General features: G+C 43.7%; 1 protein-coding gene across 2 annotated transcripts in view; it reads left to right on the forward strand.

The window, feature by feature from the left end:
• Positions 1–4,292: 4,292 nt before the first annotated feature.
• The window catches only part of NGDN (neuroguidin), a 49,290-nt gene continuing 36,811 nt past the window's right edge, over positions 4,293–16,771 (forward strand). The window contains exon 1 of one of the 2 annotated variants that reach the window (XM_078644924.1): positions 4,293–4,405. The gene's annotated coding sequence lies outside the window, so the exon portion shown is untranslated. Of the gene's footprint in view, positions 4,410–16,771 lie in introns of both variants that reach the window. The other variant, XM_078644925.1, reaches the window with a different exon arrangement.

A 16,771-nucleotide genomic window follows, 5' to 3' on the forward strand; every position in this document is an offset into this window, starting at 1 on the left:
GGACCTTTTTGTTTTGCCAGAGGTGTTTGGAAGTTTGGTAAGAGATGCAATTTAACATAAAGGGATCCCATACCTCGTTGACACATGCAGTACTCACAGTTCAAACGAGAAGAGGGCATGGGGAAACCTCTTATAAGTTCTCAATCAATGGGGAAGGCACGCGTTACTACAACTTGTGCGTGCTTTCACCTTATAAATATTAAACACATGATCCGAGGCAGTTGAATGCTAGAAGCGAGAAGGGAGAGAGCGCGAAGGAGAGAGAGAGAGAGCGCGAAGGAGAGAGAGAGAGAGCGCGAAGGAGAGAGAGAGAGAGCGCGAAGGAGAGAGAGAGAGAGCGCGAAGGAGAGAGAGAGCGCGCAAGGAGAGAGAGAGAGCGCGAAGGAGAGAGAGAGAGCGCGCGCAAGGAGAGAGAGAGGAGAGAGAGAGCGCGCAAGGAGAGAGAGAGAGAAAAGGAGAGAGAGCGCGCAAGGAGAGAGAGGAGAGAGAGAGAGAGCGCGCAAGGAGAGAGAGAGAGAGAGAAGGAGAGAGAGCGCGCAAGGAGAGAGAGGGAGAGAAAGAGAGAAGGAGAGAAGGAATAGGAAATATTAATGTGATTTATCTCAGGGCTCGATCCCTCTGCCTCAGTACTTTAGCAGTAGGTCAGGTTGTAACTGGATAATATATGGCTGGGATCGATAGTGGCAGATGTAACAAGACCTGCTTAATTTTTACAGAGATCTTAGCGGTCAAGGTAAATTAGCACAAACAGGGACGTAATTGGCCCTGTCTCAATAATATATACAAACGAGTTAAAAACATTGCATGCACATGGAATGAAACCAGAATGATAGCCTGTTTTGCGAAAGTAGATATTGCAAGATGTTGGAATGCGTCAGACTACGTTTCCTTAATAGGGCGTAAACCTCAATCGCCACAGGCAACCAGGCCTTTCAATTACACAAATAGCAAACAAAATAAGGAACCAGCATTACAACGGCTAAGTTATTTGAAGCATTTATCCTTATGCTTTGAAACGCATCCATGAAAACTGCCAGTGTTTTAGAAGATGTGCTGCTCTGCACACTACACAGCTTGGGGAACGTGACCAGGATTCAACAATAAAGCACACATTCATTTAGTAATGAAAGCTCACTACAAGTTGCAAGCAGTCCTGCCAAGCGTCACGCAACAGGTGTGACGCTCACGCATTTCAGTGCGGTGATCCGCATCACCGCACTGAAATGCATTGTCACGCATTTTGCCACCTGTGACAGGCGCGCCAACGGCCCCTGTGCCTCGGCTCTCTCTGCTGTTCCGAGAGAGGTGCTGCTCAGCTGAGTTCTTAAACTGTCTCTCAGTCGATACTGCAGCTGTCAATCACCGACCGTGGTACCAGGGGGCCGAGATTAAATCCGGATGTGCCGGCGGTAGAGTGCCGTCACGTCCGGAGGAACTACGAAGTGCAGAAGCGGCGGGGGAATCAGAGAGTGCAGGCTGCGCACGAGACTCAGTCTCTCTCATGCCATGGACCGCCTGCGCCCCGTTCTGGGAGGCTGAAGTAGTGGCAAAAGCAGCCAGCATTGCTGGCACCACTGCAGGTTATTCCGAAAAAATTATCAGACCGACCCAACCCCCACGGACAGCGAGGGCCGCTGGTGCCCTAGGGCACCTGCTGTGTGGGGTTCTGAATCATGCCTGGGCCAGCAGGCTTTGCCGCAGGAGTTGTTGCAGCCAAGAGATTCGCAAAGTGAGTCAGAAATGCCAAGAATGAGATTTCTTGCTCTGCTTCAACGTGTTTTTTAAACTATAATAACTCTTCGGTTTGGTGCGCGCTACTGTTATCTATCTTCAGTTGTCTGCCCTGTTACAGCTGAAGATCTGCAGTCACATGAATTCAGTCTACCTGTATCACACCTCCCTCCTCACGTGTTTTATTCCCATAATCAGTGGGTGTTTACAAATCACCCTCATAAACACTCATTGCAAAGTGACTGGCGAGTTTAAAAATAGGCGCCATACTGCGGAGCACTAATTTGAGATTTGATCGGAGGTTCCGTTAATTAGCTAGGTCCTCCAAGCACCCACTGCTGCTGTGTTCCTCTCCCGGTTTAAAAATAGGCGCCACACTGCGGAGCCCTAATTTGAGATTTGATTGGAGGTTCCGGTAATTAGCTAGGTCCTCCAAGCACCCACTGCTGCTGTGTTCCTCTCCCGGTCTTCCAATGAGAGGGGAGCTACCACGACGTCCCACTCCCTAGCACGGCAAACAAGTGTAGGCTTTCTTAGGTTTAAAGGTACAGCACAGATGCTTTCTTTCTATGTATTAATATTGCAAGTAGTATGCCATCTTTCGCCTCCACAGGCCTCTCTGAGCCGCTCAATACAAAAGTGCACGGTCACAATGCACGTACTTTATCTAGAGGCAGAGACACTAAGGTAATGAAGGCTCAAATTATGTGACGGAGTAGACGAAATTATGTGGGAAGGAAAATTTAATTATTTTGCATACTATTCTGTAATTGTAAAACATGCAGCACAAAGGGCACTTACAGACTAACTCATGTGAGATAACAGGGTCAGAAACTAGACAAGACCCCTGCCCCTCCTGTGGGTGACCTGTGTGCAATCATAGACAGTGTACTTACCGAACCTACACCACCAGGTAGCCCAAGTGTGTAGTAAAAGGGTCAGAAAAAGAGACATATCTCCTCCTCCCCACCCCATTAGGTGTATTTATAAACTCATAAAATATAACCTACCCGTAGCTATAGAATACAGTCTCCCAGCATGTGACCCTGTGTGCAGTAATTATTGATTTTTGGTTTATTCAGCTTCTTTTTACCCCATTGTTTGATAAGCATTGCTTTTTTTGTGTCTTAACTCATTTTGTATTTTCAATGCATGTGTTGTTTCTTTTGAATGTCCTGTTGTGTGACTGATGAAGCATGAGCTACGTACCCCCAGATAACTCTGCGGCTGAAGCCACATTACTGAAGTGCAGCCACCAACACCCGTCTACGTTAGCTGGCCAGACTGTGGGAAGTAGCCAAAAAGGCCAGTTCATGCCATACACACATCACTCCAGCAAGTGCTTAACACACTGAGCTTTCTTGCTGCAAACACCCTATCTGTCATTCGTAGGAGACAGAGACGATTCCTCTGGATGAAGCAGAAGGAAAGTGAATATTTTAAAATGTTCTACTTTACTTATGAGTTTCATGTTAGTAAGTGGGATTTCATGGCGCTTATGAGAACTAAGACCAGCGAACTGTTTAGTAATTTCTCATGCTCGCCGAGAAGCATCTGGAGAAATTGTAGGCGTCTTGGGAGATTTTAAGCATGTGCAGCTCCCATCAGCCCCCAACGCTCCCCAAACATATGGACTTTAAAAGTATAGTGTTTATTTTATAATGCAAATGTCAATCTGTTGCATCTAGTAAGTATTATCTTTTATATTTAACTGTGCGTGTCTTCATATGTGCACAGAACTTTAATAAAATACTGCCTCTGAAAGACTTCTTTAATGTTTAATATCATAGTTACACATGTGTTTAATAGTATAATGAGGTTACATGGGCACTAGGTTAGTGCCCTTCCTTTTCTGGTGCTTTGCTGCAGTTTTAAGATCTTAGAGTTTCTTGTTGCACAAATAGGTGTAATTTCTGATATTTATGTGTTTCCCTCGTCTTATTTGTTTGATTTTGCTTGCGAGAAAGTGTCACTCGTAGTGGATGAAATGTCACTCATAATCACACTGAATTTATGAAAATGTTACACAATGCAATCTGAAACCTTGGCAGCTATGTGCAAGTAGCAAGAACTTGCTGTAAAACACATTTTTAGGCTTTATGCAATTTTCCACAACTTACACAGGCACGCACTACGTCACACATACACAAAAATACACATGCTCAAACACAAAAGGTGGATATTAAACAAGCAGGCAGGCTGATACAGACAAGCATCAAACACACATTGCAACGCAGGTATTCATTATAACACGTAAGAAGCACACACATGCAGGGAGCTGCGTCTGAATTTGCCCCCTTAATGAAAACTCGTGCTTTCCGAAAAATGAGGAAGCTGGTCTGGTACGGAAATTGAGCAGCTGGGACCGAGAGCGGAGGATCGATGCTGCTCTTTTTTTAACAGCTGCAGCACTTATTACGCTGGAATCGATGAAGGAAGTGGAGTTGGAAAAAAGAGACCGATGCCAATCCATCTGTCCCTTTAATGGCCATTGCACTCACGGCAGTCTTCGTTCTTGCCGCAGAACAATGACGTCACTTCCGGCGCTCCCGCATGTGCGTAGGCTTTTGCTAGAGGAATTCACCGGCTTCCGGTATATGAAAAGTGAGAGAGCTGCTCTCCATTGAGGATCTGCGGTTCGAGTCCCAGCCAGCTCGCCGACTGATGGTTTACAGTAGGTGACTTTGGCATTGTGTTCGAGGCAGCTGTGCTTTTAAAAAATGTATTTTAGTATTGTGATGGAGTGAATTCGGCAGTCACCATGACGACAAAGCTTGTTTTCCTTTGCAAGACCTATTCCTCGGGCCGTGAGCAGGTCTGTTAAAGAGTCTAACAATCGGATTCTACTAAACTATGTGTTTATGGAAATACTCTATGAAGGAAGTGCAGCCTGGGGGTACAGAAAGTATCATATCACAGCAGCGCCTCCCGCATTCATAAAACGTTTGGGGGATTGTAGGGCTTTTGGATTTTAGGGCGTACATGGTCATTTTAGGGTTGTGTGGGTTTGTGTTTTGGGGGGGCATGTGTAATTTAAGGGTTTAGAGCATGTTTGGGTTTGGGGTGCGAGCGTTAATTTTAGGGTTTAGGGTGTGTTTGGGTTTTATGGTACAAGGGTTAATATTAGGGTTTAGGGTGTGTTTGTGTTTGGTGTGCAAGGGTTAATTTGGGGGTTCAGGGTGTGTTTGGGTTTTGGGGTGCAAGGGTTAATTTGGGGGTTCAGGGTGTGTTTGGGTTTTGGGGTGCCAGGGTTAGTGTTAGGGTTTAGGGTGTGTTTGGGTTTTAGGGTACAAGGGTTAATATTAGGGTTGGGTTTGGTGTGCAAGGGTTAATTTGGGGGTTCAGGGTGTGTTTGGGTTTTGGGGGGCCAGTGTTAATTTTAGGGTTTAGGGTGTGTTTGGGTTTGGGGTGCAAGGGTTATTTGGGGGTTCAGGGTGTGTTTGGGTTTTGGGGTGCCAGGGTTAATTTTAGGGTTTAGGGTGTGTTTGGGTTTTGGGGTGCAAGGGTTAATTTGGGGGTTCAGGGTGTGTTTGGATTTTGGGGTGCCAGGGTTAATATTGGGGTTCAGGGTGTGTTTGGGTTTTGGGGTGCAAGGGTTGATTTGGGGGTTCAGGGTGTGTTTGGGTTTTGGGGCTCCCAGCTGCAGGAGGTCAGACGTTTATCTGCAATTCATTGTGCAATCATCCAACAGTTTGCATTTTTCTGGAAAACAGAAACCAAAGTGGTGGACGTGCTCTTTAAATAGACAAACAATTTCTGTTAAAATCACCAGACGCAAAAACATCTTATTGAAAACACAATAGTACCTTTGAAGTATTCAGATGCTTATTTTCAAATCACCCCAAAGTCATCAGGAACAATGTCATCTTGTAAAGTTATCGGAGAGTCATTTACAAGTCATTCTCAGATCATCAGGAATCATCAGGAATATTGACACCTTTTGAAGTCAGCAGATACTAATTTTCAAGTCCTCCTTAAATCATCACGAATGACACCTACTAGAGTCATCAGGTACTCCTTTTCAAGTCATCACGAATAATGACACCTACTAAAGTCATCAGATACTCATTTTCAAGTCGTCCTCAAATCATCAGGCTGAGCTTCTGCAGCTTGCTGATGACTTCAAGAGCTTGATGATGTCTGATGACGTGTAAATGACTTCTAAGGTAGTTGGATGATCATCCAATGACTCTGGGATGGCTTCTAAAGTAATCCTGTTTGACCTGGGATGTTATGTACATCGAGACACTTTAAGGGATGTGAAACCCCAAGACATTCATTTGTTTGCCTGTACAAGCAACCAAGAGGACAACCCAAAAACATAGCACAAGTTTGCTTTGAGATACCTGCAAAGACCACACTGGAGAGTGCATAAGTGATAAGGTGGTAAAACCTATTTGCACACACTCCCTTCCTCCACATTCGACCCACCTGAGGCTGCTTGAGGCCCATGGACAGACAGTTTAGCAGAGGTGTCTTTTCAGTGGAAGGCTGCCTCAATCTTCCATTTTTCACGAGTATTAACAAACCGCTTAGAGGTGAATGAGCTCAATGTGCGCACTATATAAAAAAGGGCACTTACTGTTTTATGGTTGGTCAGAGTACTCAAAGCAAAAATACATTTTATCTGGTTTATTGACTGCTTTATAACAAGAGTTGTACTCCAGCCTTGTGAACATTGAAGTGAGGGTGTGAAGTGACCCCCGCTGCCTGATATGGCTGGCTGATAGCGTGCAGGTGACCTGCATGGAGACCCACCCCTTTTACTGCTTAACCTAAGCCGTGCTCCACACGTCTTGTATTGCCACAAAGAATCCAAGCGGACCCGACTCCCCGTGACAGCGCCTTACCGCCTGTGACCCTGCCTCCCCTCGCCGCCACTGCCTCCTCCATCTCGGCGCAGCCGCCGTGCAGGGGAGACTACATCTCCCAAGGGGCTCTGCTGCAGGAAGACGCTGCATTGGACTTCCGCGCCTGGAGGCGCTACATTAACGGGACCAGCCCCCGCGTCGCGGGACGCGCGCAAAGCCCGGGCCAAGGGCGGGCCCGTTTAAGACCGGACCGGGCCCCCCTCTCTAACGCCCGCTAAAGGTGAATTCTTGTGAACATTAGCAGCTCTTTGTTTGCTTTGGCTGTGCTTTGTTTAAACTCCATACAGTAAACCATAGTTGAACTGACGCTGCATATCGAACCTGTTTGCTAATATGACTACTCGCGGTAGCAGGAGTAAAACCGCAGCAGGGGGGGGTAAATTAACAGGTACCCTGGATGATTTCATAATTCGAACAAATTCAGTCATCGATCAAGGCGTACGCCTAATGGAACGCAGGGTCTCTCAAGACCTAGCGTTCGCGAAAAGATCATCCATGGGACACCTAGCGTCAGCCCGTACACCTATACCTGTACCTGCCAAGGAAATTGATCCGTCACTGGTCCATGTGGATGTGCACTGTATGCTGCCGGGGGGGGATCAGTCAACTTCCACTTCCCTATTGGACTCATTGATAAGTTCAGACCTGGAAAAAAATCCGCAGCTTATTCCGGGTAGCTTACAGGCCGAAATGAGCATTAGCTCATCTAGGGAGAGGAGGGAGGGTGCTAAACCCAAAAAGAAAGCCATCAAGACGATTACTCCAGGGACAAAAAATCTCAAGATAGTGAAATCTAAGGATGCCTGTGTCTTATCCAAAAAGCAAGGGGTGGGACAAGAACAGGCAAAAAAGAAAAACGATCTGTTACCTACAGAAGTTGTAAATGTTGCCCTGGACTTATCGGAAGTAGAGGTTTCAGCTATTAATAACATAGAATACCAGGATGACCTTGATGGCCAATTTCTAGCAAAAATGGGGAAAGTGTTTAAAACCCTCTTGGCACCACTAGAAACTAGATTAGTGCACATTGAAAACCAGCTCAAGGTATTGCATAACCTCACTAAGAACCCACCACATCCAGGGGTAAAATCGATAGCGAATGGTCAACCTATAAAATCTGGCCAATCAAGCTTAAAAACTAAACGACCTCCACCACCCGCACCAAAGGTAATTAATAATCCCGCAATTCCAATAGAGAAATAAACAGCTGTTAAACCCCCTGGCCAGATCCAGCAAACCGGGAGGGAGCAGATCCCATCAAATACCCCTGCTGCCCCCCTTAAAAACAAACAATGGGAAAGGGTGGCTATAAAGGGCAGACCTGCTGTAAACCTGCCCCCAGAGGCGAGCCCTTATGTAGTCGTTATGACGGGGGTCCCAGAGCTGGAAGAATTTGCAGAGGAGCCAAATTGGTCTTTAAAAAATAAAGTTGCTTATTGGCTTAATATTAACCGTCCCTTCCCCGCATTTGTCCAGTAAGATCATATTGGTACGTAGGGTACCATGGGTAGGGCATGATAGGAAGACAACACAAGGTGACTGTGTCTTGGTCAACTTTGAGGATCAGCGCACTGTCGACTACATCTGCTCATGGAGAACACAAATGAGCGGCGCAGGGATAGAAACTAGGCGGTTATCATATTTTTACCAACCTAGGAGTCACCAAGGTCTTGAGTTCGGGGGGAATTGGGGAAATGGAGGTCTTCAGGAATGGGGAGGATACCCAAATAGGAATCAACTATACCTGGGAAATTGGGGGGGGGATTCCAACTGCCAATAGGTACAGCTGCCTTGAGATGGTGGACTGACTGGCAAAGTCACCCAAGAAACCAGAGGAGTGCAGGAGGGGGAAAACTATGCCAAATAAGTACAGGAGTGGAGTAGATTGCTCTAATACTAAATTACCATCCAAGCAAAGGTCAGATGAGGGCGTACTTAACTCCGCCATCCAATTGCCACCCGCAAAGGGCAAGATTAACAACAATAGTTCAGAAATCACCCACACCCATGGTTACTCAAGTTGTAAAGTACAATATGTAATAGCCGCAAGTGACCAACAGGGAGCTCAAGAAGGGCCTTTGGATTCTACTCTGCAAGAAAATGATACTCCCCTACTGGTTGGCACAGGAGGAAATTTAACTCTCCTGTCGTGGAATGTAGCGGGACTATCAAGCAAAGTAAAGGATCCCACCTTTCTGACATTTGTAGACAACTTTAGCATAATTTGCTTACAAGAATGCTGGGAACAGAGGGAAACACATATAAGTGGATATCGTACATTCTTCACGGCAGCCAAACAGACCACTAGGGGCAGAAGTTCTGGAGGCTTGACTATTTTTATATCAAATATGTTAAATATGGCGGTAATGTCATTAAGTATAGGAGGGGATTACTATCAAGTATTGCTATTGAAGTTGGGAGGAGAACAACAGGTTATCCTGATTAACTTCTATAATAATATCCCAAAGGAAGACGTAGAAAAGGTTATAGCGGATTTAAGCAACATCTTACATACTCAACAGGACTCCGCCCAAACAGAGATGTGTGTCATATTGACGGGCGACCTTAACTGCCATCTATGCCCTCAAAGTCAACTCTGTACCTGTGGGGTGGTCAACCTGAGGGAGACCCGTGTACCCACTTTGAGCATTCCAAGTTTGGTAATTTACTTAACAATTTGGTATGTGAATGGGACTTAGGTTTTGCCAACGAGCTCTGTAGTCCTCAGGCCGCCTTTCAACGTACCTTTAATGGACGTGGCCTGCGGTCAGTGATCGACTTTACGTTACTTACAGCTAGTTACCATCGCTGTATCCTGAGTTTTAGAACTGAGGATCACTTTCCGATACACTTGTCACTCAGCTTTGGGTTGGGCAATCCTCAGAACACCATGGTGGCCGAAAACATTTATCGCCACAGGATTGCACTCTCCAGAGTGAATGGTTATACCATAAAGTGGAATAAGATAAACCCAGCTACTTTTCTGCATACCCTAATATCAGGCCTATTAAAAGACTTTATGATCTGCCTTGCGGAAAACACCAGCCCAACCGAGGTCGTATCTGCCTTCCAAAAAATTACAGGGCAAATCCGTAATCAACTAACTCGTAAGAGTCGGGTGGGCGAGGGAAACAGGACTGAGGGCTGGTTCGACTCTGAGTGTAGCAAAGCTCACTCGCGGTTGAAGCTAGCTCTTAAAAAGGTACCTAGAAATATAACAGATATAAGGACATCTAGACTATTTTATAAAGCTGCAATAAAAAAGAGGAAGTCTGATCTAAAGGAGGATGCCTGGGTAGCCCTACATAAGGCATGTGTATTGAAAGATAACACTGCCTTCTGGAGGGCTGTAAATGCCCCCTTCTTCATAGAAATGAAAACGGACACAATCGAGATAGCCATAGAGGAGGCGGTATGGGTAAACCATTTCTCTGAGCTATATAAAAAAGATGAATTGGTCAGCTCGGCACGCCTCGGCTATCAGCCAACCGAGGTGCCCGATACTCGGGGTCTGTTCCCCCTAGAAATAGCCTTCACCCTAGCGGAAGTAGAACTAGCCATTGCAGAGAGTTCTCCGAATAAACCTCCAGGACCAGACGGAGTCCAGTTAGACTCTTATAAGGCTGACATCTCTCTCTGGGCTCCCCTCCTGACCAGTGTGTTAAGTAGTTACACAAAAAAGGGATTTCCATCGACTTGGCAGTAGGCGATTGTAGTGCCAATTTTTAAGAAGGGAGATCGCAGCAATCCAAAGTGCTACAGGCCAATTTCACTTTTAGATTCATTGATGAAAGTGGCCGGTAGAATCTTACTGAACAGATTACATATATGGGCCAAGGAGGTTAATGCCCTTTCTAAGTTTCAGTATGGCTTTACATCTGGCGTAGGCACAGTCGAGCAAGGACTTAATTTAACCATAATGATGGGAAAGTATATAGTGGCCAAGAAGGGAAACTTATTCATGACTTTCGTTGACCTTAGCTCAGCGTTTGACTGCCTAAGTCATGAAGTGTTGTGGGGTACCTTAAAAGACCTAGGCATTGACCCCCAACATACTTAATTTTATTAAAGAACTTTATAGAGGGGCAGGGGCAAAGGTCCGCTTTGGTAAAATGGAGAACGTACAAACAAATTCCCAATTATGAAAGGTGTGCGCCAGGGCTGCATCTTGGCACCCTTTCTATTCAATTTGTACATAAATAGTGTGGCAGCCTTTTTAATTGATAAGGATTTGGATTACCCTAAAATAGAAGGTGTAGCAGTACCAATATTACTGTACGCAGACGACGCAGTTTTAATGGCAAGGACCCAAGTAAGCCTCCAAAAGGCGCTGAATAGCTTTGCGGGATACATGGACGAAAGAGGCCTAAAAATAAACGTAGGGAAAACCCTGACCATGTGCTGCTCATCTAAAAAGAACGTATTGTGTAACACCTTCTTAAATCAGTCAAAGATAGTAATTACTAATACCTTTTCCTATTTAGGGATCGTTTTTAATTAAAAAAAAAGGTACATGGTCTACGGCGCAAGCCGCAAGGAAGCTAGCTTTTATTCGTACCATAGGAGCTGTGAAACACTTTGCAAATAGACTGGGGGGCAGGCCGATACGCGTCTTGTTGGACATTTATAAGGCTAAGTGTGTATCGACTGCCATTTCCGGGGCAGGTATCTGGGGGGTTGCAGATTTCTTAGAAATTCAAACATGCAAAAATGCCTTTCTGATATATCTGTTGGCTGTCCCTAAATCCACTTCTAGCTATGTATGTCATAAAGAGCTTGCCTTGGTCTATATAACAGATTTATTCAAGGTCTCCCCAGTCTTGTTATAGCACAAAATATGGACAACAACCGAAACTGAGTTTAACAGGGCCATCATTCAGGACTGTGTCAAACATCAGGGGGCTAAACATATCCATTGGCTTGGCTATGTAAAGGACTTTTTAACAGACATAGGCCACCCTGAGTTTTACAGTGCTCCCTCCACTCTATCTTCCATCTCCAAAAAAGCACTAAAGGATGTTTGTCTTGAGCATCTGGAAGAACAACGCTGGCAGATAGAGAGGAAGAAGGTGTATGTCATTCAACAACAATATCTACTGCATGGTCCGGGCATGCAGCTATATTTGTCATCGAATTACTCTAGCTACAGTAGAATGCTGCTAGCCCGTCTGAGAACTGGGACCTTTTTCAGATGGTCACCTTCCCAACCATTAACGACTGGGCAAAAAATTGAATACCATGTCCTTGTGATGATTCTTCCTTGCAATCATCCATACACTGTATTTTATTCTGTAAATTTTATTCGCACAGTAGGAAAAGATTTTTATTACCTTTGTTAAAACTTTGGGGAATGAGACAATGCAGGCCCGCTTTTATCAAGATACAATTGTTACATGATGAAATGACTATTTATGTAGTCTCCCTGTTTTTAAAAAGTATCATCAGGTGTAGATCATCTATGTTATAATATCTTCTTTAAAAATACCAAAAATGAACCTAATTGAACTGCTTGGAGGATTGTTTTATCTGCTGTGAAATTATGAATGTTTTTATGTATTGCAATGCGCTTTTATGATTTAAAAAAAAATCAAATAAAGCTATCTCTTTGACTTGAAACATTATATAAATGATCGGAGCTTTTAATCTGAGAAGACAGGGATGTCACATATTGCATACTCCTTGGGACATCACTTTCCCTGGACCAATTAGTAGAAAAACAAGCTTGGTTGAGGTAAATTTCCATGAGTGATCATTTATTGGGCTTTGGTTTAAATTGCCTTATATGTGCATGCATATTTGCTTGCTCATTCTAAAATGCAGTTCACAAATATTTTCTAGGAGTACTATTTCTTGTCCTACTTCTGTAAATTAATGGGAATTCTTGAAAGCCCTTAACGCAAGGACATATACCATGGGTGCACTTTTGAGACTTTCTATAATAATTGTGCCCCTAATTTGGTCTGGCGTTGACCATAACCTTTTGTGTTTATTAAAATTCTGTCTCTCTATATCAACTGGCTTCACTGTGAGTGACAGCATTCTTTCACAAGGAGCATTTTCGGCACACAAAGTAGTTTTGTTCAGTGCCAGTAACTACTGTGGCAGTGTGTGCTTTTTGAGACCAAAAACAATTTTTGCTTTTGCCATAGTTTGTTATAATGGTGAGGGTCCAGCAGCTCCCACACCAAGAAGGTGTTACAAAAACCATCCCAAAACAAGTCACCCATTGACAAAACAAAAAAGTTGACACCCAATTTCAGACCTACTGGCTCTGCCAATGCTTGTTTAATTCCCCCCCCCCCATAATCTTATTGAAACTGGTAACACTGATTTGCCATTATGAATATTTTTGGGAAACATTAGCATGCATCAACACATGTTACTAAATGATGCTTCAAAGAAATGGTATCTGAAATTTTACAGTAGTTTAGCAAAATGTTTTTTTTCCTGCTTTCATTTTTTTAATGAACGTTTTATTTTGAAAGCAAAGCATCATCAATCTTGCTTTCAAGCTTCTGCAAACTTTTGCACCAGAGAGCATTCTGGGAGCATTATACATAGCCAAATATGGCTAAACTTTTAAAACGTGTGTACACATTTTTATACTGGAACCACTGTCAGTAGTGGAGTCAGAGCTTACAACATTTACTTGGAACTCTCACCCTAATAATGAAGGCTTTCAATTAATGAACGATAAAGCTTGAACATCATTAACATGTGGATAAAAATATTACCTGAACTGCAGACAGTGCCCTTCCCTGATCCATAATGTGGTACTGCAAACTGGCAGCCAAAGGGTTTGATCTGTAGGGGGTTGGGCCTACTTGTCCTAAGGGCAAAATACACATGAAATCTTATTGCCCTTGACCCCAAGCAATATGTACTGGGCGTCGGGCTATAGGAATTCCACACCCCTGTGTGCATCTATAGTTTATTTTATCTTTGTGCCCATGTTGTGCGTTTTGGATAAAGCTGAGGTATTCTACAAAACATTATCATCAATATTATGGCTGCTGCTGCTGTTCTTAGTAATGCCAGCATCAGTGTTTCTATCACCGCTTGTACAAACCCCTGTTTGTTGTTGGAGCGCACAGTCTGCAGGATGGCCCTGTGAGTATATAGCCTGTAGTTAAAACAGCAAAGCTGACTCACCTTTCTGCAGGCGGTATTTTATGTATCATTGGGTTGAGTGGTAGTAACACCTGTTGTGTGCTGTTAAAAATAATAATAATAATTTAAAAAAACAAAAGTACCCAATACAATACTGTATAAAAACAAACTTTTTTATTAAGGCGTTGTGTTCAGTGTTATATACTATAATACATAATCCTATTAAGATGTGCAGCACAGCTGAATAGGAAAGATGCAACAAATGCATTTATTCCTGAAAGCCTGAGTATAAAGGTGTCTAGCAATTTGCATCTATTGGCGGCCTTATAGTAGTTCAGACATTGGAAGATGTATTCGGCATCTATCTACTTGACATGTTTCGCCCTCTTATCTCATCAGAAACAATGTAGGCCCACTATCTCCCACTCCAGGCTTTCTAATTAGGGTGCGAACATCAAAACAGGAACAATTATTTTGCAAATTATCGTTGGGTCTTTGTCACCTTCAGATACAACTTCACTTTGATGGCATCCAGAAACACGTGTCCATTGCTAATACAACCATATCTTTGTTATCTACTCTGAAATTTCGCTGAGACGTATTCAAGAAATGCAATGAGTGAAATGATGGTACAAGCTGTTCTGCCAACATTTTCAGGCTGTCCCTTGCCACACTTTCTAACTGAAATTGGACCATATTTCCCCATATATGCATCCAGCCATTACTTTGTGCTTCTAGCCCATGAGCTGGTTGACTGTTAGTGCAGGGCAGTGGTCTAGCAGTTGCCTTTCAGGGGAAGGGCTGCCCGACTGATTGTACCTGGTATAGCACTATCTCATATGCCGGTGATGTTTCTTTCTGCAGTTTTGGATTCTCAAATTGTTGCATGTTGTCTCAAAGGGGCCTCCTCTGTATTGTCATGAAAATTTACCTCGACTCAAACTCTTTTATTGTTGCCTTAACTTTTCTTCCAGATTAATCTCTCCTTACTTTCCATAGTCCGCATGCCTCTTCTCTAAGCACTGTCTACTCTAAATCACATGCATGTCTGCCTTTAATTGTATTTCTTCAAACTGCCCACACCTCTCTTCAAACATCACAACCTTTCCTTTAAAACTCATACCCCTGCAGGTTAACCACACCTAACATGTTTCATTTACTAAAACTGCCCACCACTTGCATGACTTCACATACCCTCCCCAACTCAATATTTCACATTACTCCTATTAATTTTATCTACCACATAGAAAATGGAATAAAGGCATTTCATTATTTCCTTAATAGCACAAGATTAGTCCTAATTAACAACCGCTGAAGAAGAAGAAAAACACTAGCCTTGGGTTGTGGAGCTGTGTGCTGCTCACCATAACGTGCTTCAATGCCTCATGAGTAGTAAGCACTATATACGTGCATTTACAATACAATAAATAATCCTTTTAGCCTACACTAATTGTAATACCATAACATTCAGTGGCCAGGTAGTAAATTGTAGCTCGTACGGGCTGCATAATAATTACCTTATTCCGCTTGACACTGTTGCACTCACATAAGATAAAACTGCTATGGTCATGTCAATCAGCCAGTACTTTACCAATCCACTGCAATTAAACCACCCATCACCAACTGAACAGGCATGGAGTAAGTGAAGAGATCTGCTGCTGGCCAATGGAGGGCTTTAATTTTAATCCACACTACAGGTCCCAACAACCTATGTGCTATGACTACTTTTTGACAACCCAAAATGACAACTAGGTATGGTGATGTTATTAACAAAGTACATGCCAGCAGATCTCTCTCTGCAATTTCTGCCTCCAATCTATGCCTGTTCTGGATCATAAGCTTTAAACAAAATATTTCAAAACGGACCGCCTAGTTCAGCTAGGTGGACTGCAAACATTAGAAATACCTTATAGGCCTGCAGAGCTGCTAAAAGCTGCCCACTTACTGAAAACCATAATCGACGTGCCTGCATCTCACACTTCTTCATCCGTCACACTGCAGAGTGTTGCGTCCTAAAACATGATAACTGCACCTCGGTGATCATCACACACAACATGAAGACACTTCCCACCTAGGATCAAAACAAATACAACAAACTTTCAACAATAAACCCCACATGGTGTAGCATGCTACCCATGTAGGCAAGCACTTCATTGCCTTACATATGGTTAATAAGTGCTATATAAATATTACAATACAATGTCATCCGTGGGTAATGTTTATTTAAGCTACATGTCAGATTTATACTTCAGTTTAATACTGACTGTCAACTATGTGTAATATTCATCCCATAACATGAAAACATAGAAAAAAAAAAGAACTGGTTTACCACCTCATGTTGCTAACAGTGGGGAGTTTCACACACTACATGGCCTAGTTGCCTACATTTTCTCAGATATCCTCCGCTTGCTCTGTGTTGCACATATTAGAACCACTTCTTCTTTGTCCTTGATAGGTTTTCAGCAGGTTACTTACTTTCCCCCAACCCCATATATATTTTACATTCAGGGGACCAACGCTATTGTAGTATTAAAATGTTAGTGAAGATAGAACCATGGCCAAATTAGAGGTTCAGCCTAGTCTTTACTGCGTGTAGCTCCAGTTTACTTTCATCCCATATCAGTATCCATTAAACAGTTGTTTAAGTTTGGCTAGCTAGATTCAGTCAGGCACTCAGGGGTTGGTAAAGTGCAGCAACTCACCGTGAGGGCTTCAAGACGCTGAACTGGGGCAGTGTGGAGATTGACGGATGTGGAGGGGGAGGGTGTTCCCGGCTTTGGCTGCAAGGTAGGAGAATGAATTTCCTCCCGTTCTAGTCTTGCTGATACGTGAGATGGTGGCTATAGAGAGCTGGGCTGATCAAAGGTGTCTTTTGGTTGCGTGGAAGGAGAGGCGACTGTTCAGGTGTGATGGTCCGTGTTGTGAATGACCTTGTATGCGTGGGTGAGGAGTTTGAAGGTTATTCTTCTTTCGACTGGAAGCCAGTGGAGATCGCGGAGGTCTTGGGTGTTCGGTGATATGGCTGCGAGGGGGGGATGTCGAGGATCATTCTGGCTGGG

The sequence above is a fragment of the Lissotriton helveticus genome, chromosome 5_1 (genome assembly GCF_964261635.1).
Source record: "Lissotriton helveticus chromosome 5_1, aLisHel1.1, whole genome shotgun sequence".
Taxonomy (NCBI): domain Eukaryota; kingdom Metazoa; phylum Chordata; class Amphibia; order Caudata; family Salamandridae; genus Lissotriton; species Lissotriton helveticus.